At 41.6% G+C, this 24,810-nt stretch overlaps 1 protein-coding gene across 1 annotated transcript in view; it reads right to left on the bottom strand.

Moving 5' to 3' along the window:
• Positions 1 to 20,810: 20,810 nt before the first annotated feature.
• Positions 20,811 to 24,810, bottom strand: part of kiaa1549la (KIAA1549-like a) — a 120,996-nt gene continuing 116,996 nt past the window's right edge. Inside the window, exon 25 of the mRNA XM_085414807.1 lies at positions 20,811 to 24,374. The gene's annotated coding sequence lies outside the window, so the exon portion shown is untranslated. The remainder of the gene's footprint in view (positions 24,375 to 24,810) is intronic.

Here is a 24,810-nt window from a genome sequence, read left to right as displayed (position 1 = left end):
TGCTGAATCCTGGAAATGGACCCCAAAATTGATCCTTTTTACCTTACCTGTCAGGGGCCCCCAAAATGGAAAAGTGTATGTAAAATATAAACATGGTGCTGCACTCATCCTTAGTGAACTCTGGATCCGTCCTTCCCATTCCTCACCTCACTGTACATGACTGACTTCTGACCAGATTAAGAGGGAGTTGGATAAAACTACACCAGGGAAAAGGCTTCTTCAAGTTTCCGAGGATCTGTAATAACCAGCTGCGTGTGATCATGAGGCACATTTATAACCCAAGTAAGAAACAGGAGAAGATACCGGTGTTACAGAATATCTGGTCTAGTTCCTGTACTGAAGAAGATGAAAAACATACTACAGAGACAACAAGTGAAAACATCTTTTGCCTCTCTTAGGCCTGGTCCTGACAGAGGCTGCAAAAATACAGACTTTCTGTGCTTAAGCAGAAGTACATATAGTAGTGTTAAAAATACTCCAGTATAAGTACTGATTCAACTTGTTCCTACATTAGCCCACACCCAATTTGTTCCTGGGTCTGTCAATAGGCAGGGTCACTCAGATCTTGCTGGGCCATTCCTATTCTTGATCCTTAAGTCCAGGTAAGCCAACAGGACTGCTATGGCTCTCCTTCAGGAACCTTAGCCAGTGCTTCCTAATTCCGCCTTTCAAACTGTATTTTCCATTTACAACATTACATCCTCTAATTACTCTTGACTTGACATTTCACATTATCTACCTCTCTCTCACTGTGTGGTGCTGTCCAGCATTTTATTCTGCCTCCTGAAACAACCAAGACCCAATGCGATAATGTCACTGATATTGATGTGCTGTCACCAGGAAAGCTGCAGAGATGAGAGGAACAGAGAGGAAGAGGAAAAGACATAGAAGGAGGTGGTGAAGGAGGCATAAAGTAAATTACCAACAGCCACCCAGACTGAGAACCACATAAAGGAAAAAAAACAAACAAACAAACCCCAGAGGGGACAGAAAAGGAAAGGGAGGGACAGAGATAGAGTTCATGTGGTTTAGAAGGGAGCTGTGGCACTTGGATGTAATTCACTTTACTCTCTCCAGAGGAATCCATTTACCCCCTTCCTGCAATTATGGGGTCTTGTTTCCTCTGTTAATCCATCTGAATGTTTGTTTGAGTTTGTTTCTGGTGACTATTAGGGCACACTCGTATAGATGTACACACACCACAAAGCCACCCTCCTCTGTAATAAATCCCTCATTACTGGCAGTAGTTGTTTTTCTTTCTCTTCTCTGCTGTGTTCTGGCAGTTGCAGCTGTTTTCTCTTGCTCTGCATTATTAGCTTTCTGATGTGGAAACGCACTGTGGAGCCTCCTTCAATCCACAACTCTGGGACACAGAGAGAAAGAAAGGAATAGAGACTCTAATTAGACTCTAATTCTACAATCCTCCTACTATTGCCACTCATTATTTAAATAAAGTAATCCCGACTGCTGATGTGTTTTCCTGTTGTGTGTCACAGGATAAGATGAAGATAGCATTGAGGCTAAAAAAAAAAAAAAGCTAGGAAAGCTGCAACCACCAAGTACCTGCAGAGGGTCAGGCAAGTCCTGAGGAGTCAGCTGAACGGTAAGAACAAGATCCGGGCCATCAACACTTACACCCTGCCCGTGATCAGGTACCCTGCTGGGATAATAAACTGGCCAAAGGAGGAGATAGAAGCCACTGACATCAAGACAAGGAAGCTCCTTACCATGCATGGAGGGGTTTACTCCAAGTCCAGCACCTTGAGACTGTACACTATGCAGAAGGAAGGAGGCCGGGGACCAATGTTGTCTGTCCAGGATGAGACAACGAACATTCACTAATACATCAGGAAGCTGGCCACGACCGATAGTGAATACCTGAGGCAGCAGAAACCTGAGCAAGAGGAGGACCCTTGTTATCTAACAAGAGGAGGCAGGGCATACATGGAACGCCATAACCAAGTGGTCGGCATAGTATAGAGAAACATCCGTGCCAAGTATGGCCTGGAAGTCCCAAGGATGGCCTGGAAGTCCCAAGGTCAAAATGGGAGATGCCCCCAAGGGTGGTTGAGAATTACCTAGCTAATATCCTGTGGGACTTCCAGATACAGACGGACAAACTTGTAATGGCTAACCAACCGGATATAGTAGGGGTGGACAAGCAGAGGAAGACAGCTGTAATGATAGACGTAGCGATACCGAATTGCCAGCAACATCAGGAAGAAGGAACACAAGAAGTTGGAGAAGTACCAAGGGCTCAGAGAATAGTTCGAGAAGATGTGGAGTGTGAAGGTAACAGTGGTCCCAGTGGTAATCAGAGCACTCCGATCAGTGACTCCCAAGCTAGGCGATCCAAGGAACAACATCCGAGATCTCTGTCCAGAAGAGCGCAGTCCTAGTGGACCAGAAGCTGCCACTGGCCTTCTACCCCTCCTCAGTGGAGAGCGTGCTCTCCTCCTGCCTTGGTGTTTGGTACGCAAGAGCTACAACGAGCTACAACTGAGAACAGAAAGGCTGCACAGAGGATAATTAAAACTGCAAATAATCGTCTGCCCTCTTCCACCCCTGGAGGCCATTGCCAGATCCTCCTGAATCAGAAATACCAGGGCCAGCATAGGTGACTCCTCACACCCCCACCCATCACCTGTTTGACTCAATGCCGTCTGGTTGGTGCCTCAGGTCAATCCGGTTCCACACCTGTAGACTCACAAACAGCTTCTTCCCCTGGGTCATTCCGACTGTTAATGAACACCCCACCCCTGCCCACCCACCTCACCATGTAACCCTCATCACTCAGCCAATCACACATGGACTTTAAACTCATACCAAGTCTTTTCTTTGCACTACTTCCAGGCACTTTGCAACTATTTTGCTGTCTAACGTGTGCTTTTCCCCTTTTTGTATATATTTTCCTGTTTGCTACTTACTCCTGCTGTCTACTATTTATACTTTATTCAGCACAGTTGATGTGGAGCACCTACAATTTTGTTGTAAATGTACAATGACAATGCCAAAGTGCTTGTTCATAGGGAGTCATATGATTGTTGGGGTTTTTTGTTTTCTTTGTTTTATTGTAGGGTCTTTACCTTTCAATATTAAGCCTCTTGAGGCAACTGTTGTTGTGATTTGGAACTATATAAATAAAACTGAATTGGTGTATTTGTCACTTAATTTTTAGCTTTAGCTATGAAAAATCGCACCGCTGTCTTTCACTACACATGCAAATTAGCAGCGATTCTTCTGCTGTTCACTCCAGGCTAACTGCTGCTGTTCGCCTTCGATCAGCTGTAAGTTTACTAAATTGACTTTGCTTGATGTTGCACAGATGCTTCCTGCATTTCCTTCTGATAAGATAAACCAGGTGTTTCTTGTGATGTGTACTCAGTGCATTTCTTTCTTTCCACAATGCCAACATGTGCAGCACACATGGATTGTATCAGTGGATGTGCGTGTATGTGTGTGTTAGCTCTATGGTGACCTTCTGAGCATTTCCTCAAGACAATGCCTTCTGGAATATATTATATAACCTGGAAAATGATTAAGTGGGTAATGAACATCAATGCTTGCTTTTAAAATATATTCAATTGTTTCATAATTAGCCTTTTAATTGACCATATGGCAAATGTTATACACGGTTACAGCCACTGATCTACAGCTAATTCAACACTCTCTTTTACGTGTGTGTGTCAGAGTGTGTGCGTGTGAAGTCATGTCCAGTCAAGCAGGTAATGATTTGACACCAATTAACACGATCACACCTCCATCTTGTTGTCAGAACACCAGCTGTGGAAACAGATACAAAAATAGAGGAGAGGAAAATGAAGTGTACTGCTGATAGACTGATAAATGGAGAAAGGTGAAAGAGTAGAGGAGTGCCAAATGAAAAGATAATATGTGTGCATGGTTAGAAGAGAGAGGTGGTGATGTGAGATGGAGTGGAGGGAACCCCTCAGGGAGATCATGGGAAAATTGGGCTGCTTTATATGGTGCTGTCACAGGAATGGAAAGACTGGCCGTAGCACATTGTCAGTCAGGGTGTGCTGTATGATGTCAGGGAAGTAAATCATCCTTCATTGCTTCTGTCCTGCTGTCCTTCATAGTTTCCACAGAATTCGGTGCTCTAAAGGGCTTAAAGTTCACAATTTTAGCTTAAGAGTGCCACCCCTCTCATGCCTTTTATAAAGTCACGGCTTGCATTATGCCACTGTCTGCAGCCGCTAATCTGATTCTGGAGAATTTTACACCAACTCAGAATAACTACAAAAACATGATAACCTATTTCCTGAGAAGTAGAACTTTAAGAGCTGCACGTCTCCAATGTTATGTAACAGGTGGACCGTATATTCCTCTTTTTAACAAAACATTGATGTGAAAAATGAAAAAATGTGATAGAATCTAATCTTCTGTAAACCCCTACATGTGTTATATAAGATTGTAAACAAGAGTTTTGAGAACATTTCTGAATGTTTTTGATGGTACTGAGATCTGTCATCTCTCCAAGTGTATCACACAGTGCCATCTTCTGGTAATCTCCTGTATCTTGTTATTTCTCCACTGTTGAGCCTACTACCACATACTCTGGCTAGGAATTTCAAGCACCACCCCTGACTTAGAGGGTTAATGGAGCAGGTGCCATGGGGAGCCTAAAAGTCACAGCTTGTATGCAGGTTTAATCATAATCGAAAATTAGCAATCAAAATGAAAAAGGGCCTCAAGGCCAAAATCCACCAGAGCTCTGGCTAAAGTAATATTGGTCCTGTTGTATTACCCAGTACAGCGTGTTTAATTATATCTATATATGAATAGAGTGGGGTTAGAGGGGTTCACAGTTCCTTTGTAAAGAAGTTACCTGAAGCTTTTTTTGTTTTTAATGTTTTTAATTTTAGGTTAGTTCTTAAAGGGCAGCTCCAGTTTTTAGTGCTAAATAAGTTTTTTTAAACACAGTAAAAAGTGCTTCACAGTTTGGGTGTTACTTTAGCTCAGTGGGTGAGCAGGTGACCACGTGCAACAGGAGAGCAACGCCTCAGGTTTGAGTCCATCTTCCCCCATCAACAGACACTCTTCGAACCACGTAAACAGATTAAAAACTATGACCAAAATAATGGGAGAAATATTAAGGGGAAGTTCACCTATAAAGATGACTATAGAGCAAATTACAGGTTGAGCTTACCTGATAGGCTAAGGATGACTGTTCCAAAGATTTGGGCACTACAGCCTCAAAAGTTTGATCATCTCTGGTTTTAAAGTAAGAGCATTGAAAAGTTAGATCATAACCAGATGATCTGAGAAGTCAGTTGTGGTGATAAGGTCTCAGTAGCTCTGATATGTAATTAGGGGCCTGTCCAGGTAGAGCTTTATATGTTGACAATAGGATTTAGAATTTCACTGTGAGCCAGTAAAGGGCTCTCTGATTTGTTCCTTTCTTTTACAGACGAGCTACAGAGACTGTGACTCTGAGTCTGCATGACTAAAGTTAGGTAGAAAATAACAAAGGAGAAATCACTTCCTTAAATTTAGTTTCAGCAATTGGAGACATATCTGCTGTAATGACATTTATTTCTCGATGCAATCCATTATTGTAAATTTAAAAGTTATCAGGACATGGTCAGATAAAATAAAGGTTTTCGGGAAAAACTATGTAATGTTCAGTTTCTGCTCGATAACTCAGGACAAAACCGAGAGTGTGGTTAAGATGCTGAGTCTGCTCATTTTCATTTTAAGAGAAGTCTAACAATGAATTAAAGCAGCATTCAGGATGCTATTTTCTTATAGTTGCGCCTATTTAATATTTTATCTAAACTAGGCACTAAAAACTCAGGAAGGAACTCTGAGTAAGGGCCAGGTGAGTGATAAAGAACAACAAATAAAACTGTGGGTGTACAAGGCAAAGATTAAGGCTTTTAAATAAATCATAAGGTCTTTGGTTAACTGATGAACTCGAGTCAATGATTACAGGCACTCCTCCTCCTCCTTCAGGGATTCTGACAGTGTAACTCAAGGGCACTGATTCACTTAAACCAGCATATTTATCCTGTTGCAACTCAGTTTCTCTGAGGTAAAAGAAATCAATATTTTGATCAATTACATAATTTACTAATGGGGACCTGAAAGAAAGAGACCTAATGTTTAATAAACCAACATATACTATTATGTAACCGTGTTTCCCTTTTGGTGCTGTTGAAACTGTTACATTATTCTTTTTTGTTAGTATTTACTACTATTTGTAGTTATTTGTAATTTAAAATAACTACTGGAATCTAGATAACCAAGCTGAAGAGAATGGGTGGATACAGGAATCTAGTGGTGTAACCCAAAGCAAAATAAAGCCGAATAAATGCCACGGCTGTAGTGGCAGACGTGGTGAGACAAGGACCCGAGTGCAGGCACTGATTTTACTGTGAGTGAGCTTTATTTACAAGTGATGACAAAATTAACAAAAGTACAGATGGCAGGGACCAAAACTTAAGAAAAACCTAAACTGGGAAAACAAACTAACAAACCTGAAACCATGAAATGCAGATGGAACACAGGGGATGACAGGCAGAATGATACGCAAACGGACCGACAAGGAGCAAAGGAGAACACACACTATATATACAGGAAGGGAAACAAGGAATGACAAACATGAGGGAGACACAGCTGAACCTAATTAAATATGATGAGACAGGGAGGAAGCAAAACAGAATACACTGAGATAGGACCCGGACCTTCAAAGTAAAACAGGAAACAGAAACACAGAGGCAAGAGTGACAAGGAAGACTCAGAGAACAGAGACCTGAAATGTGAGGCAGGAAGGCACATAACCAAACCTGAACACTAGAAATCAGGAAATACTAAAGAACCATGGAGCTAGAAATCAAAGAGCAATGAAATGAAATGAAAGTTCAATAACAGAACAAAACTCAAAACACTGCCTCAACGACCCAGAACTGTGACAATAAATACACATTTGTCAACCACAATCTCCATCCTGCTAAAACTGAGGCACAATTTAATGGTACGTGACTAAATTGACTACACATTAAGTATTAGTTATTTTTGGGTAACTGTATTAATAAAACTTTGATTTTAGGACCTTTCTTCCCCCTTTGTTTACTACTTTGTCTACAATAATATCTTTTCGTCAGACCTCCGGTTGTGGGTAAAATGCACATCCCTAGGCTGTGATGCAGACGGGATACATAACATTACTTGTCATATAGTGCATAGAGTAAAATGTCATGTGAATATATCAAAAGGCATAAAGTGCTTTGAGTGTCCAGTAATAGCAAAAAATGTCAATCTACGCAATTATAAATATCCATCTGTCCATTCTGTTGCGCTTATTCTTATGAGGGTCATGGGGAGGCTGGAGGCTATCCCAGCTACCATACGGCGAGAGGCGATGTATACCCTGGACAGGATGCCAATCAGATGCAGGCCATTCTTTTAAAATACAGCTTCCCCATGCACAAGGTCAGCTCCAAATAGGTTTTCTGGGGTGGTGTAGAAGAATGTGACCAAGCCTGCACAGAACTCCGACCTCACTTCAACCAACACCTTTGGGATGAATTGCAACACTGACTGCAAGCCAGATTTCTTGTTGACAGCCTTCCCAGGAAGATTGGAGGCTCTTACAGCAGCAGATTGATACCCATTGTTTTGGAATCACCAGAATGTCATTAAGAAGACTGTAGCTTGTGTCCTCTGTGGGAATTTTGCTTTGCAATTTTAGTTTTAATTAGCTGTTTAATTTAGTCTTTAACTCTTATTTTCTTTCACTTTCACTCACTGTTTGGTTAGATTAAGAACTGAAAAAAAGACCATAAATCAGCTTAAAACTTGCCTGTTCATAACTGAAAACAGGTGCCCACTATGTTCAATGTGATGCCATAGGGGTCTTCAACAAGCTGGCATAGGCACTGAAGCAAAAAGATGACTAGTGTTACATTCACTAACAAACTGAAGAAGCGATTCTGTACAGACTAGCAGTACAGAGCCACGATGTCAGTCATAAAAAGAGAGGAGCCTCTAGATCTACAGAAAAACTGTGGCGAGTTCACCAAGATTTTCCTGACAAGTACCTTGAAAGGGGAAGTTAAGTGATAACAACCAGTGAATAGAGCAGTTTCACCTCACTGTGTCTGTGCCACTCATAGATAACTGAAGAGAAAACCTCCTTCCAACCAGCCATGTTACACACACTGAGGGGTAGCAGGCTGGAACCTGCCTCTAAGGATAACAGCAGGTATGTTCCCTTTGTTACGACATCGGGTTTATTGATGAGGGATGTGGAACAGGCTGACTGAAGGCTCTGACAGAGAGACAACAGAGAAGTCTGCTGTTTGGGAGGTCATAACTCACAGAGGCTTCAATTTTCATTTGTGCAGGGGAAAAAAACCTGCAGGGGAGTTCACCTGGAGAGGGAGGGGAGGAAGGTGGATGTGGGGTTGCAAGGTTAACTGCACAGCAGGGAGGTAGACGTGTCAGTATGTGACAGGTTAGGAGTGAGAATGTATTGCAGGAAGACACTGAAGGTCAAACTGTTGACAGAGCAGCCTACGGAAGCTCAGAATGAGGAGGAGGGAGGAAGCTTGGAGAAGGTCAGACACGGAGGACTTCTGAGCTTATAGAACTAAGAGGTGGCGGAAATGGATTGAGACTTTAATTTCAGGAGCTACAGAGAAACCATACATCTATATTGTCTACTGTAATGCTTAACTGTGGGTTCTCCATCTGCAGGAAATAAGTCATTTAACAATTTACAGTTGAGCAATCATTTTTGTACCTTTCCGCTGTGATCTGTAAATTGTAATGAAAGCAGGTTCTTATTACAACTAATGCGAGTAGCACAAAATTGAAACATATTGTTGAAATTGCCTGCAGTTTGCTCAGACTGTTCATCATGTTCTGTAAATGGATCATATATTATACAAGAAGATTTATTTAACAAGAAATAAGATCTTCTGTTGCCTGGCAACTTATAGTACTTATAGTAGGGAGCATCTGACAACATTTGGAATACCTGAATTTGTCCAAAGAAATACAGCGAGCATCACATCTGCATCTTCCCCAGGGATTTTTGTAAATAATGTAGAGCAGGCAAGCTTGCGCGATATGTGGCCAGAGGCTTGATGATTTGAGTGGCCGGGTGCTCTACCAAAGCCAAATGGTTGTACATTATTAATTTGATCTTATTATCTTAAAATATATCTTTTAAGATCAAAATTCTGTCAGACAATAACACAGTTTTGTACTCAGCAATATTTGTTTTCTGTCTCAAATCCCCAGCTGTCCGATGCTTATGTTGCATGGTCAATAATGTTATTTTTCAAAAAAGTCACAAGCTATTTTTCTTTCTAGGCACATAAAAAGTATCAATCTTCTATAAAAGTAATATCAATCTTCTTACCTAATTTAAATTGAACCATAATGGGGATTTTTTTCTTTCTATAGTTTTCAATAACTGGCCTAAATGCATGACACAAAGTCACATAAATGTAGACTGCAAAGTCTTGCATACGATAGGCATGAAGACAAGTAAAAACAAGCTCCAAGACTATGGACCAGTCTTAATGTCCACTCAAGTGATTGTGGTAGCTTTCAAAAGCTTATATAGAAATGTAAGTGCACCTTATTTTGGGGTGACCGTGGCGCTGGAGGTTGGAAAGCGCATCTGTAACCGGAAGGTCGCCGGTTTGATTCCCGGGATCTCTGTCCTGGTCGTTGTGACCTTGGGCAAGACACTTTACCCTACTGGTGTTGGCCAGAGGGGCCGATGGCGCAATATGGCAGCCTCGCTTCTGTCAGTCTGCCCCAGGGCAGCTGTGACTACAACTGTAGCTGCCTGCACCAGTGTGTGAATGTAAAGTGCTTTGGATGCCTTGAAAAGTGCTATAAAAATCCAATCCATTATTATTTTGATGATCCAAAACTAGCTTTGCACTCTTTTTGTTTTCTTTCTAGTTTTGTATAGCAGGCTTGTTTTGTACCTGGGAGTTTTGTAAGACCCATCGACTCAATGGGTCAAGCATTAGACTCCTTGGTTCATTTGGAGCATTTGGAGCCTCAACCTGACCGTTGCCTTTTGGGTGGAGTTGTACAGTGGCTTGCATAAGTATTCAGCCCCCTTGAACTTTCCCACACTTTGTCACATTACAGCCACAAACATGAATCAATTTTATTGGAATTCCACGTGAAAGACCAACACAAAGTGGTGTACACGTGAGAAGTGGAACGAAAATCATACATGATTCCAAACATTTTTACAAATAAATAACTGCAAAGTGGGGTGTGCGTAATTATTCAGCCTCCTTTGGTCTGAGTGCAGTCAGTTGCCCATAGACATTGGCCCTTTCTCAATATGCGTACTTGTGCGTACTTGCGTTCTCGGGTACTCGTGATATGTCATCAGTCGGAGACCAAGTACTGTTCCAATCCGAAGTACGCATCAAGCCGAGAACGCAAAAAAATCCCGGATGTGTTCTTGCTCCGCCTGTTTTATCGAGCATGCATCGGTGGTGACTTGTGTGTACTTGGTACAGCTAAATATCCCAGAATTCATTTCGTCCAAAACTCAAACGCGGCAATGGCGGATGAGTGGGGCTAAAAACTTTTAAATATTACTCTTTCTGGGTCACAAAATGAACTTTTAAGTTATTTTCAAGCGAGAATGTAGCTGGGTAAACTTCAAATATCTGCTCGATTTATCAAGATATCATATATTTCCAAACGTGCTCCGACGTTTTCAGAGACGTCTGTGACCTGCCAGCGCCCTAGCAGACAGCAAGGACGAGGATCACTAGAGCCGGCGAGAACAGTGGACTCCCGGCACATCGTTTTCAACCCCACTGCGGTCTTTTCGCTACTCAGGTTAAACAAACCCCAAACCCCAGCAGCTGTCTATAGTACTAAAATAAAAATAAAGGCGTTCTAACATCTCACCTGCTTGTTTTTATTAGGACATACATGTACACTATTTTTATTAATAGAGATTTCGCTACTGAGGTTAAACATGATCTATAAGTCACTTAGATCACTTCTAAATGTTAATGTTTGGTTTATTTGAGTGTTTTATTTGTTCCTGAGTAAATCGGTTTGGCTGTGATTAAAGTTAAGCTTCATAACATATTACTCACAGTTAAATTAAGAGGGGACGGCAGTAAAAACTCCGGACCTGTGACATCATCAAGTACGCTGGTGTTCCAGTTGTACAAATCGCGAGTCCGTGCTCGCGTTCTCGGCAAGTCCGTACTCCCGTGCAGTCTCGGCAAGTCCAGTCTCACCGAGAACGTGAGTGCGTACTTGTGTACTTAGAACTGAGAAAGGGCCATTGCCTGATGAGTGCTAATGACTAAATAGAGTGCACCTGTGTGTAATCTAATGTCAGTACAAATACAGCTGCTCTGTGACGGCCTCAGAGGTTGTCTAAGAGAATATTGGGAGCAACGACACCATGAAGTCCAAAGAACACACCAGACAGGTCAGGGATAAAGTTATTGAGAAATTTAAAGCAGGCTTATGCTTTCCCAAGCCTTGAACATCCCACAGAGCACTGTTCAAGTGATCATTCAGAAATGGAAGGAGTATGGCACAACTGTAAACCTACCAAGACAAGGCCGTCCACCTAAACTCACAGGCCGAACAAGGAGAGCGCTGATCAGAAATGCAGCCAAGAGGCCCAAGGTGACTCTGGACGAGCTGCAGAGATCTACAGCTCAGGTGGGGGAATCTGTCCATAGGACAACTATTAGTGGTGCACTGCACAAAGTTGGCCTTTATGGAAGAGTGGCAAGAAGAAAGCCATTGTTAACAGAAAACCATAAGAAGTCCCGTTTGCAGTTTGCCGCAAGCCATGTGGGGGACACAGCAAACATGTGGAAGAAGGTGCTCTGGTCAGATGAGACCAAAATGCAAAACGCTATGTGTGGCGCAAAACTAACACTGCACATCACTCTGAACACACCATCCCCACTGTCAAATATGCTGGTGGCAGCATCATGCTCTGGGGGTGCTTCTATTCAGCAGGGACAGGGAAGCTGGTCAGAGTTGATGGGAAGATGCATGGAGACAAATACAAGGCAATCTTGGAAGAAAACCTCTTGGAGTCTGCAAAAGACTCGAGACTGGGGCGGAGGTTCACCTTCCAGCAGGACAACGACCCTAAACATAAAGCCAGGGCAGCAATGGAATGGTTTAAAACATATCCATGTGTTAGAATGGCCCAGTCAAAGTCCAGCTCTAAATCCAATCGAGAATCTGTGGCAAGATCTGAAACTGCTGTTCACAAACGCTGCCCATCTGATCTGACTGAGCTGGAGCTGTTTTGCAAAGAAGAATGGGCAAAGATTTCAGTCTCTAGATGTGCAAAGCTGGTAGAGACAGACCCTAAAAGACTGGCAGCTGTAATTGCAGTAAAAGGTGGTTCTACAAAGTATTGACTCCGGGGGCTGAATAATTACGCACACCCCACTTCGCAGTTATTTACTTGTAAAAAATGTTTTAGAATCATGTATGATTTTCCTTCCACTTCTCACGTGTACACCACTTTGTGTTGGTCTTTCACGTGGAATTCCAATAAAATTGATTCTTGTTTATGGCTGTAATTTGACAAAATGTGGAAAAGTTCACTTTTGCAAGCCACTGTATCTCATTGCTGTGTTTTCATGGGTTCTCTCTGGGTACTATGACATCCTCTCAAAGACATGCAGTTAGTGGGCTTAGGTTAACTGGCAATTCTAAAATTGTCTATGATTGTAAATGGTTCTGTATCTCTGTGTTACCCCTGCAAAAGACTAGCAACCTATCCAGGGTCTACCCAGCCTCTTGCTCTATGGAATCTGGGATAGGGTTCAGCCCCCGTCACCCTGAATTGGATAAGACGAAGAGAATGGATAAATAGAGGCATGCTTTGCATCAATTGATCTGAAAAAGTGAGAAAATGGGTACCAAAGAAAGCTGATAGGCTTTGTAGTTTGTTTGTTCATTTTAGAGCCAGAAGTCACTGTATTTAAAGGAGAAGATGGAGTGCTAAGTAATCAGCTAACACTAGCAGGCATGGTGAGCAATGGGCATCCATAGACTGCAAAACACACGGACACAGATAACTGGTCATTAGTGCTAAGAAACACACAAGAAAAGTACTGAAATCTCACACATCAGAAACAGAGCAGAGACTTATTGGATGGAGGTAAAACAAGGCCACATTATTTTAATATTTACAATTAAAAGACGCCAACAGCATAAATATGGTTGAGAGGTCCAAATCAGTGCTTCCAGTAAGTGGGCTAGCTGCCCGTAAGCATCCAGCTGTCAGTCATAGTTGTCAGAATAATGTATAACTTAAAGCCTTGGTAACACAGTTCAATTAATAGGAAAATTACAAAAAATAAATAAGTCACCCACTATGAATGGCTTTAATGGACGTTAGAGGAACTGTATTATCTTCATTTGTAACAGAGGTTGGTGGAAGTCACAAAGTTTTTACTACTTTACTGTAAATAGTTCAGTTCACAGCCACTGATAGAATGATATAGGTTTGCATATATCATTCATTCGCTTCATTATGAGTTGGTTGTAAAGAATCGATTCAAGAAGGAACAGCGCTGAATATTCAAAAAAATAAAAAATTAGCAGCTTGAGTTACCATGGAGATTCCTGTCACATTCATAGAGCCACTTTTGTGACTCTGATAACTGCAGCTTTAGGTTCAGCATACGTTGGTAACATATTAATCTTGCATCCCTGTGATATGATGAAAACACCTTTTAAATTTATGCCGTAAGACAAACGGTTAAGTGGTGATAAGTGTGTTCATATGTGTATTTGAACTTCTTCGTTCTTGGGATTGGGCCAAAAGAACAGCACAAAGTCAATGAGTGTAGACAGTGCAAGTTATCCAGTCTGATGAACCATTTTTCTATTAATTCTGGAAAGATGGTGCAAGTGAGATGACCAGGTGATAATTCTGGAAGTTGTGACACAAAAGAAGAAAATCAGAGGCAAATCGATGAATGAGGGTTTGCCGGATATCAAACAAGAAGAACTTGTCTTCTCACCGCTGCACTGAAATATCTAACTTTTATCACCTCGTTGAAACAAGAACAAAACACATCAACTTTTAATTCAGTTCATTCCTAAATATTTTATAATTAATTTCAGCAAAGTTTCTTGTAAGGAAGGACATCATTTGGGATTTATTATAAAGAGAAAATTGAAGCCGTCTTCAGTTGATGCATTACTAGTGAACTGCTGCTTTAATGAAGTCTTTTAATCAGTGCACAGCAGATCAGCTACACATTCCAACATTTATATAGAATACCAATAATGAATGAATAATGGATTCATGTTTTCTTGAGTTTAAACTGATTTCTTCGGGACACCATCATTTTAACCTACAATTAACATCCAATTATGTAGTTATTTTCAGCAAAGAACCCCAAACCCGCAGTGCAAAAAAACCTACACAGTTGAATATTTAATTTTGGTTTTTTATGATGTAATGACTCACTGAAATACCTCCAATAGTCCTTATGTATTACTTTTAAACCACCGTCCATTTTGGCCCCTTAGTCGTAGCTAAAGAAAGGGCTGCTCAGCAAGAACCAAAAGCTTAATGTATGAGCAATATTTCACTCGTGGCTGCACTTTCCTTCCCTCTCACCATCTTTTCCTCTCCTGTATATAGAACTATAATTACAGTGTCTTCTTTTTCTTATTAGCAGATAAGACTTTCATAATGGTTCCCTGGAGAGCCTGTCCAAACTTAATTAACACTGGCTAAACAGTCCCCTCTCTCCCTCCGTCTTCTTCTCTGTCCTCACCTCTGTCTCTCTCTATTTGTCTCCCTGCCTCTCATTAGACAATGACAGCAGCAGAGAGAAGGAGCCAACCAGTCAGTGATAAATACTAGAAAGCCCTGCACAGGAAAATGAAAGCTGGACTTGACACATGCTTGACTCAGACAACACTCAACAACCACTGGGGACTTCCTGGTGTAGCTGCGTAAATTAGCACACACTGGTCTGAACAAGTTGTGAGTATGTCTATGTGTATGTGAGAGAGGATCTAATTCCACTGAGCGGTATAAGCCCTGAAATCATGTTCTGATCTTCAGCTGAGTAGCCTGCTCTTTTAATTTCCGTTTGTTTGACTTAGAGAGATTAGCCATTAATTACCGACTAGAGAAATCTCCCCCCCACACACACACAACACACACACAACACATACGCAACACACACATACGTGCACATGTGTAGCGTAGCATAGAGCTGTTAAATAGAGCTCATTACACCGGCCCTACCAAAGGTAGAGAAAGCTGAGACAGCATTGTCTAACAGAGCTTACACACACAGAGCTGGCAGGGGTAACAATCAGCTAAACGCTGCTGTTCCAGGGGAAATCTGGCAGGTTTTAGCTGACTGTAACATTAACCTCCCATATGGGAATGCAGGGGATTAGCACCTGAAAGAGACAAGTTTACTGAAGCCAAGACAGGATGAATGATATTACAAATGCAAGACGCCTGAGCTGGCACAAAGGCAGGCTGCTTGTATTTTCACAGAGTCCATCATTGGTTTCAAAAGGCCTTTATATCATGTCTAACTCTGTATTACTCTAAATGTGGCCCTTGATGTCTGGAGGATATGGCACAAAAATACTGGAATAAATGAGTGACGAGGTTTCTCATAGAAAAGTATACTTAGAGGCTCACATGCAGTTACATTACATTACATACAGGGTCGACCGTGGCTCAGGGGGTTAGGAATCGCATCTGTAACCGGAAGGTCGCCGGTTTGATTCCCGGGATCTCTGTCCTGGTCCTTGTGTCCTTGGGCAAGACACTTTACCCTACTGGTGTTGGCCAGAGGGGCCGGTGGCGCGATATGGCAGCCTCGCTTCTGTCAGTCTGCCCAGGGCAGCTGTGGCTACAACTGTAGCTGCCTCCACCAGTGTGTGAATGCGAGTGAATGAATAGTGGTATTGTAAAGCACTTTGGGTGCCTTGAAAAGCGCTATATAAATCCAATCCATTATTAGTATTACATTTAAATGCCTTTATCAAAACATTGTATGCAAACAATGGATGTAACGTCTAGTTATGAAAAATGATATTTCCTCTGGTTGCAGAAAGAAGTCAGATTTGATAGGTAAGTACAGGTAAATGCATCCTTACTTTCCTAGTTCATGGTCTAATGACTAATTAAAACGCTAATTTGATGTCTTACTGAATACAACATCCTGATCACTATGCAAAGTATGGTTTCAATCAGTATCCAGAAGGTCGAGATGGGACTCATTCGAGTTCATCTTCGCATTTCAAACAGCTGGGGACCTTGAAGTTTTAAAGAACATGACTTGATGTCACAGTTGTTATGTCTGTCTTTTATATAAAGTCTGGGCTCTAAGGAAAAACAGGAAAACACCTTAGCCTGATGGCCAATAACTTAAAATGCATGCAGAATTTGATAAATCTGTTGGAAATGCAGTTATTATAATACATGTTGCGTTTTTACAGCTTCTTGCTCTTCCCCAAAGTAGAAAAAAAAACATTTTTAACGTGGCGCTAATCACTATTTTTGTTAGAAATGAATTAAAATACAATGTGTAATGCAAAAGGCATTGCTTATGGTGGATTTTTAAAATATTTTTTTAGATTTCTTGGTTTTAATTTGCACCACAACTGCTCAAATCTAAAGATCCTTCATTAATCATATATTTTTCTCACACACTAGATTTCTATTTAAAGCTCTAATGAGCTGCATGTACACTAGCTGCAACAAGCAGCACACAGACGTTTGGCACTACTCTGTAAAACATTGGTGGAGTATTGAGGAGCTAATGAGCTACATATTTCTCTCAAACATTAAATGCACCTTAGAACACACATGCATCAACACTACAATGAGCGGGTGGAGGGAGGTTTGGAGTCTTCTCTCACCCCCATTCTCTGCGACCTGCTGGAGCGGGGGGGCTAGGAGGAGGAGTTGGCCGTCCGACTGCGGTCTGGAGTGTGGGGCCTCCCTGCTGCTGCGGAGTCGGGGCGGTCTGCCTCCCCCCACCGCAGGGAAAAACACCACCTGGGTCTGGGTGCAGTTCCCCCCTCCAGGGGCAAGGGTACCTAGACCCGGTTCGTAGAGTACGCTTGGGGAGTGTGATCGTGTGTACAGCGTCTCTTTATGTCTGTCTCCACGTTGGTTGAGTGTGGAGTAAGTGCATATGAGAGCATGAGGGTGGGATAGATGTTTGTATATGTGTGTGTCTGTATTTCTGTGTCTATATGTCAGGTTGGGTGTCAGGTGCCACCTCTCTGGGGACATCTTAGGCCCTCCAAGGTTTGGAGGCCTATCTCCCCTTACCACCACTTCCCCTGCCAGTGGCGGACTCCCTCAGACATCGGTGCGTTGGTGGTTCTTTGTGTCCGGGGATGGGCGTCCAGGTACACACTGGCTCACTCCTTGGCGGCCGCATATCGGGGCCTGGAGCCTGGGGCTCGCTCGGGCCACTTCGGAGGTGGGGTGCCCCCGGCCTCTCGGCCTGGGGCTCGGTCACTCAGGCACAGCTGGCTGCCGGCGGAGCTCACGGGCGCGTCATTGCAACTCCCCCTGGCTTCTGCTCCGCGGCTGCTGAGTGAGCCCTCATCTGGGACTCTCCTCAGCTCTTTCTGGGACAGTGGCGCGGCTGCCCCTCTGTTGGTCTTCCTTGGTCTCTTGTGTTCTGGGGGCCTCTGGATGTCTGGAGTTTTGATCTCCTCCATACCTGCTTCATGCCCTGGAGGACGGGGCTGTGGCCCCCCCACACCCTCTAGCAGATCATTACATGAAGGAACCTTTAAAAAAAAAAAAACAAGCGCGTCCATGCTCACAGGTGTACACACGGGTGATCACACCCACAAACTACACCCTTTTTGGCTCCTACCTCAAAGCACACTGTGTTCTGTTGATCTTATGTGCTGCACAATAATGTTTAATATTTAATATTTACTGTCATATTCCCATATATCATTGTGATGTTGTTTATTCTATTACTCTTGTTCTCTTCTGCTTGTTTTCTTTTTTCTTTCTCAGCAGGTGACCCAGGTGATTGATATATGCATTTTCTTTTTCTTTTTTTTCCTGCCCGTTCTGTTGGTTTTTGCCCTTCTCCCCCGTCCCTCTTCTCAGCTGTTTCTCTTTCCCTCTTTCTTTCTCCCCTTCTTTCCCCCAGTCAAGTCTGTCCAGTATTCAGTAAGTGAAAATAAAATGAACAATAAAAGGTGAATCAAATGGACCATTACGGCAAGGCTGGGATGGTCAATTTGGTAAAGTAAATCCGTTGGGCATCTTTCTTTGCCTTTAGACAACAATTCTGATGGCAAAAGAGCCAAACGGGACAGGCAAAAAAAAAAAAAAAAAAAAAAAAAAAAAAAAAACATTGGTGGAAACCAAAACCAAGCTAAAAGCGGGGGAGATGTTGGACTTAATTCATCAGATGAATAGAAAAAATGTATCTTATGTCAATTTGATCATAAGTTTCTGACGATCAAAGCGTAAATACATAAGTTTCCTCTTAGATAACTTTGTTAGATTATGCTGCTCAAGCTTCTTAGCTTAAACTTTATAATTCTTCTCAAACAGACATTTTCATGCATGTATATGCAAATAAAATTTTTTTTATGCATTTACGTGAAAAAGAATTCTAAGGATTTATTGTCAGGATATAGTGAAAAGCTATCTGGTCCTTGTCAGGTCTTAAAATTAGGCAAATATGACCTCATATGCTCTCCATCCATCCATTTTGTTCCACTTATCCGTGTGGGGTTGGGGGGTCAGCAGCCTAAGAAAAGAAGCCTTGACCTCTCTCTCCCCAGATCCCTCCTCCAGCTTAAATGGGGGAACACCAAGGTGTTCTCAGACCAGTCAAAAGATATAATCACTCCAGTGTGTCCAGGATTTGCCCCGGGCCTCCTCCCTGTGGGACGTGCCCAGGACACCTTGCCCAAGAGGTGCCCTGGAGGCATCCTCATCAGATACCTCACCTCAACTGCGTCCTTTTCACCATACCCAGGATATGGTTACTGGTGCCCCGCCTTGGAGCCACAAGTCCAATGAAGGGACATGTGTGAAGTGTTCTGGCCATGCCCCACCACCCGCAGGAGGCGTCGTAGGAGTCGGGTGCAGCATGAGCTGGGTGAAGGGTGAAGGAGCTGGCAGCCCAAGCCCAGGCTACCAAGGCTGGAGATGGGAACATGGAAACGTATGACATATTACAATATATCATTATTTAACAAAGACTAACCTAAAATGCAAAAGCAGCGTGTGAGGAACTATGTACATTTTTTGTGCAACTATAGTAATTGAGAGGAAAAACATACAGCAGGCTGCTGATATTAAAATGCACATAACTGATCATCAGCAAGTGTAGGCACCTCTGAAAAAAGGTTTTGCCCATCAATAAGGGTTATACACCTATTTACAAACAATTTAAAGTTATTCTCCATATTCATCAGTAATGAGTGGGAAAACATAACAGTTACCAATCTCACCATGGTCAGACAGTCCTCAGAGAAACTACAAAAAATCCAAGCTACATCTATGACTCTACAGGCCTCAGTTAGCATGTTAATTGTTAAAGTTCACAACAGTACAATTAGAAAAGGGTTGAACATGTATAAATGATTTGGAAGCATTGGCTGAAGAAAATCGCTTCTCTTTCAAAAGTAGATGACGGCTCAGTTTAGGTTTGCCAAGTTGCATCTGACCACATGAGTTCTGCACAGCTGACACCAAAGTGGAGATATTAGGCCAATGCTCAGTTAAAATAAAAAAGCTTAGAAATGTCAAAGGACATTGCAAAATGTAAAAAATGTAACCAGGAAAGATACAGATGAACAAAACTTGTATTTTTATAGCGAATGTTTGAAGCATAAGGTTGATTGTTGGAAGTCTGGGCCCTCTGTGCAAGCTTTTGTTCTTAGGTTGCATCCCGAGTGTAAGAGACTAGAAGATGAAAGGCAGGATTTGCAATCAAAGTATTCAAAGCTTTCTGAGGGATTAATGATATTTTAAATTGGATTAAATTAGTTAAAGTACAACTGCTGCATTTAGGAGCAACTTAAAGTCATTAATGTTTTCTTTTTACTGGCTACACAGAGATATTCTGTGTAGCCAGTAAAAAGATGGGAGAAAAAAAAAGCATCGATTACTTCTTCCAAGTGAGCTAGTAAAAGAAATGCCATTGATATCTGAGAATGTCCTGAAGTGATCAAAGATAGATACATTAACTTCTTGGGTAAAACTGGCCTGTCAGAAATATGTCGAGCCCAGAAAATATCTTGTTTAGACACAAGAAAGAAGACTTTTCACTGAGTTATTCTTTTGATTCTTTTTTTGAACATCCCAAATCCAAATCAAAAGATTATTCCTTCAGGCTACAGTCAGGTAAGACAACAGGGGAGTTTGAACTGTGATCCAGGGCTGTGTGTTTTTTGCAGTTTACAAGCTGAAGTCTGCCGCAGAGACATCTCGTTCTAACTGAAAGCATGTGAAGGTCACTGACAGGCAGCTGTTTCGGTAACGCATCTTTCATCTCAAAAAGGATTCCCCGTGCATGTTTTATTCATTACCTAACTGCCTTACCTTAAAACACAAATAATCTTCTTATCTTTTGCAGGTATCTGCCAGCGGTAACAACACAAACACTATCTGACAGCTGACAACTTTTTCATAAGCTGGATAAAGATTAAACCTGTAACGTGTGTCTGCCTCCCTCTAGTGGTTTATACTGTTCATACACGGCAGCCCTGTTTCACTGCACACAAATACAAACAAAACACACAGGCTGAGAATTGTAATTTGTATTTATTGTTTAAATTCACCAAAAAGTTTTCTGCATAACTACATCCAACAGCATTCATGGTTGTCGTCACTGTGACCTCCTCAACACCTGAGTGACGATAGTATGACATCATCAGCGCCGCCAAGATGTCACAGCTTCATGACATGCCCTAAACGGCAGAAAAATACTACTGATAGTTAAGTCCGTCCCGGAGTCCGTCATCAATCAAAGCGTCTCGCCACTACCCGTGTAAAACACAAACATTGCACATCAACTTAGAGCATCGCATCAAGCCTCGCTTTTTACCCACCCACCCCTTTCTTTTGCATGGAGTCAAATGAAATGATAAAAGTGCGTCTGTACAGTGAGGATGAATTAAAATGTGATGGTTCCTGTTGTCATCCAGTAATGATACTGACAATTCAAAGCATTCCAAAACACACCGTGTGCTCCCACAATGCATCAGGACTTTCTTCTCACACCTTTGCTTTCCTATCGCTAAATATACACAACTAATATTCATCATGTGCAGGCCTGGATTTATGAAGCGGAGAGCTGTTAATAATCGTCTGTACTGGAAGAAAACCAGTCTGTACTGCTTGCTGCACACATGGGTTTCATTTAGCAGATTGAGGCAAGACAGTACAGGACAAAACTGACGATTTTGGGATTGTGGGGTTATTTTTCTCTCATAGTAAAATCTTCAGATTATTGCAAAGAAAATGTCCAAAAACTTTGTTGCTTATTTTACAGGACAGTTAACTGATCCCTGTCTGTTACCTAAACTTTTAACAAAACATTTTCATGTTTTCAAGTTTTTTAAAGAGGCGTTTGCACACAAACTACTCACAGCTATTTTTAGCTGTCGACAAGGTTTAATGTTTTTTCTCTTTTGTGAAAAAGAAATATCCAAATCCAAATTTCCTTCTGGAAGAACAAAATGAAAGTGAAAAAGTTTTTTTGTTTTTTTTAATTCTGACTTCTCAGTAATCAACTTGGAAAGTTAATCCATCCACGTATTTGCCTGTAATGTCTTGCTTGAAGTCATAAATGTAAAGGAAGAGTTGTCTACATGTCTGCAGACTACAAATGTCCCTTTCCCCTTTTTAGACATTTGTGTAAATTCCCTAAAATCTATCTCAGTCCATGACCATTTCAGTGGCTGAGATGTTGCTTTAAAGCCAGTCTATTTGTTTTTAGCCATGACTGTCAAAATGTAAGAATTCTAACTTTAAAAAAATATCAAAATCCTGCTATAAAGTGTTAATTTGTAAGACGTGTGTATTACCATGTAATATAAACTTCCTAAAGGTCCTGGGTTAGGAGTCTTCACTGTTAGTTACTGCTGAGCAAAAGTATTTCAAACTTCGTGTTAATTGTGCAGTTACACATTTGACATTTTTGCATTGATTCTGCTCTTTTCTTGTCACAAAAGTGCTTTCATCTTTAACTACCTACTATCCTGTCTTTACATTATTATATCTATACTATATCTCTCTGTCCTCTGTCTCCGACCCCCAACCATATCTCTCCCACTCACCCACCCGTGTCTAATATATTCTCATTTGGTATCATTTACTTTTTTGACATATCATTTATCTTTTATATCCACTCGATAAAGTTAATATATGGCTATAATCTCCTTTAATACCATCTAAATGATAAGGAGCTTTACGTACAGTGTGGTCACAGAATTCCAGTTTTCCTCAGTAAAAATGAGGCTAAATATATTCTAGACATTCCCCATAATAAAAAAAAAAAATGCATTATTTCTATTATTATGGCTATCAACTTTTCTACTTAATGAATACTGCAATTACAGCGGTAAATTATCTTGCTGCACATCACTATAAACTCTCTTCTTCTTTCTTAATGTAATGATTTATGCATTGTGTTATGACATAATATGATACTGAAATGTGCGCCACCTTCAGAAAGTCAAGAAGTTACAACCTTCTTTCATCTGAAACCCAAACAGACTAAAACAAAGAAAAGAATGGCATCGTGATAATGTCAAGTTTCCCTCCCACACTACTTGCATAAATCTCTTCATTAAATCATCTGCTATATACAGTAATACATGTAATCGTTACATATACGGCTCGTCTGAGCCCGGCGAGTCTCTTGAACAGTACTAAACCATAGTCCGGCGACCAAATAATAATCCCTCGGCCTCAAAAGAACCAAAAGTCAAAGTTACAGTAGAATACAGTAGACACCTTTCAAGTAAAAGAACTGTTTTTTTTCTAAGAATACTGGTGTGTTCACATAACTGTAAGAGACCTGAGTCAAACCACAACTGAAACCCCTTCAAAAGCAGCTCATACTAAGTATGTTTTTATCCAAGGTGCCTTTTGTGCCTTTCAAGAAACGGCATGTGACCAAAATCATGCTGAGCAGGATTTCGGTGAGTGTCTCTGACTCAGGTCTGTCTAATGTTTAGCAGACAAAAACGTCATAATCAGATGACTGACAGAACATAGTGACATACAGTAATTCTTGTTTTCATTGCTGAGTCGGATGAAGGAAAAAGGTAAACGAAGTAATTCTTTTTAAAAAGTACAGAAATGCCGTCATAACCACAGACAACTAAGCCACCGATTTCTCTGCTTCAAAGAATGTTATATTTTTTTTGCCTTGGAGTAACATTTTTTGTACAATAATCCATTGATAATAATCAATGCACAAAAGTAAAAGACAAAAGCACACAAATATCCAAAAACTGAAATAGAGACAGCTCAAGACAAGAGATTTTTTTTTTGTTCCTTTTTCCTTAGTTATTTTTTTTCACTCAAGTTTAAAATACACATATTAACCAGCTGTTGAGTTTTTACATAGGAATTTGGATTGATCAAAAAAACAAAACAAAACACAGTTTTAAGTCAGTCCAGCTTTCCTGGCTTTACGGTGGACCTTAGGGGCAAGTCCACGATGGCCCAGTCCAGTCCAGTTCAGAAGAGGACTACTGGCAACGGCTGGGGCGCTACAGTACTGATAACGCAGCGCTGCCTGCCATCGTGTGCTGGGCAGATGGCAGTTACTCTACGATGATTGCTGGGCCACAGAACTTGTCACGCTGTACTGTAATCACCCTGTTCATCCACTCTGCATCTGTGTTGTTAGGCAGGGAGGCACAGCACAGCAGCTCAGCTCAGCAGTGTGAGGGGCCTCGGACTGTACAGTGGTGGTCACCACAGAAGAGGCAGTCTACATGGAGATAGTGACTATAGGCCCAGAGGGGCCAGCACAGGCCTGTGAGGCCGGGGGCTCAGAATACAGAAAGAGAAAATTATGGCTGAGCTTTTCATTGGCATAAGATCGAAGACGAGGTGAAGAGGGATTAGGGGGCAGAGGAGCTCTGGAGGATGTGAAATGCTTTGAGCTGCAGATGAAGTGGGCTGACAGAGGACAGACAGAGGGCAGGCAGAGGAGAGCTGTGGGAAAAGGTGAGGGCAGGGGGGGGGTTCCACTGGTGATGAATGAATCATACAGGAGGAGCGCTGTGCCGGAGCCAAGGAGGGGTGATGAAGCTCCAAAGAGTTTTGAGTGTGAAGGAGGTCCTCTGCCCATCTGAAGAGACACCTGCACAAAACACAAAGACAGTGGCCACGCATGACAGACCTACTACCACAGCACAAGTTACTGTATGTGATTATCTCTTTGTACATCAGGATGAAAGTCCAGAAACACCAGCAAAATCAGAGCAAAGCTTGATGTTAAAGCTATAAAAAAAGAGTTAGATTTTAACTTTTTTCTTTGTTTAGTAATTAACAGCAACATTAAAATCCCATCAGCCTTTTACTGCTGAAGAACAAAAACATAATAAAATAATAAAATGGAAAATCTCTAACTCTCAAACTTTAACAACTCCATTCGCTCATTCATCTGTTTCACTTTACAGTGCAACTGCTGCTTGATCTCATAATCACATCTACAGGCTTTTTCTACTCAAAAGAAAAGGCTGTAACTTTTAATTTTAAAGACTTGCTTTCTTTAAGGACAGCTTTACTCAAAACTG

The sequence above is a fragment of the Rhamphochromis longiceps genome, linkage group LG7, assembly GCF_057381845.1.
Source record: "Rhamphochromis longiceps isolate RC_006_pf linkage group LG7, R_longiceps_female_GT1.1, whole genome shotgun sequence".
In the NCBI taxonomy this organism is placed as follows: domain Eukaryota; kingdom Metazoa; phylum Chordata; class Actinopteri; order Cichliformes; family Cichlidae; genus Rhamphochromis; species Rhamphochromis longiceps.
Note: the sequence above shows the minus strand (reverse complement) of the source record. Positions and strands in the feature narration are given on the sequence as shown.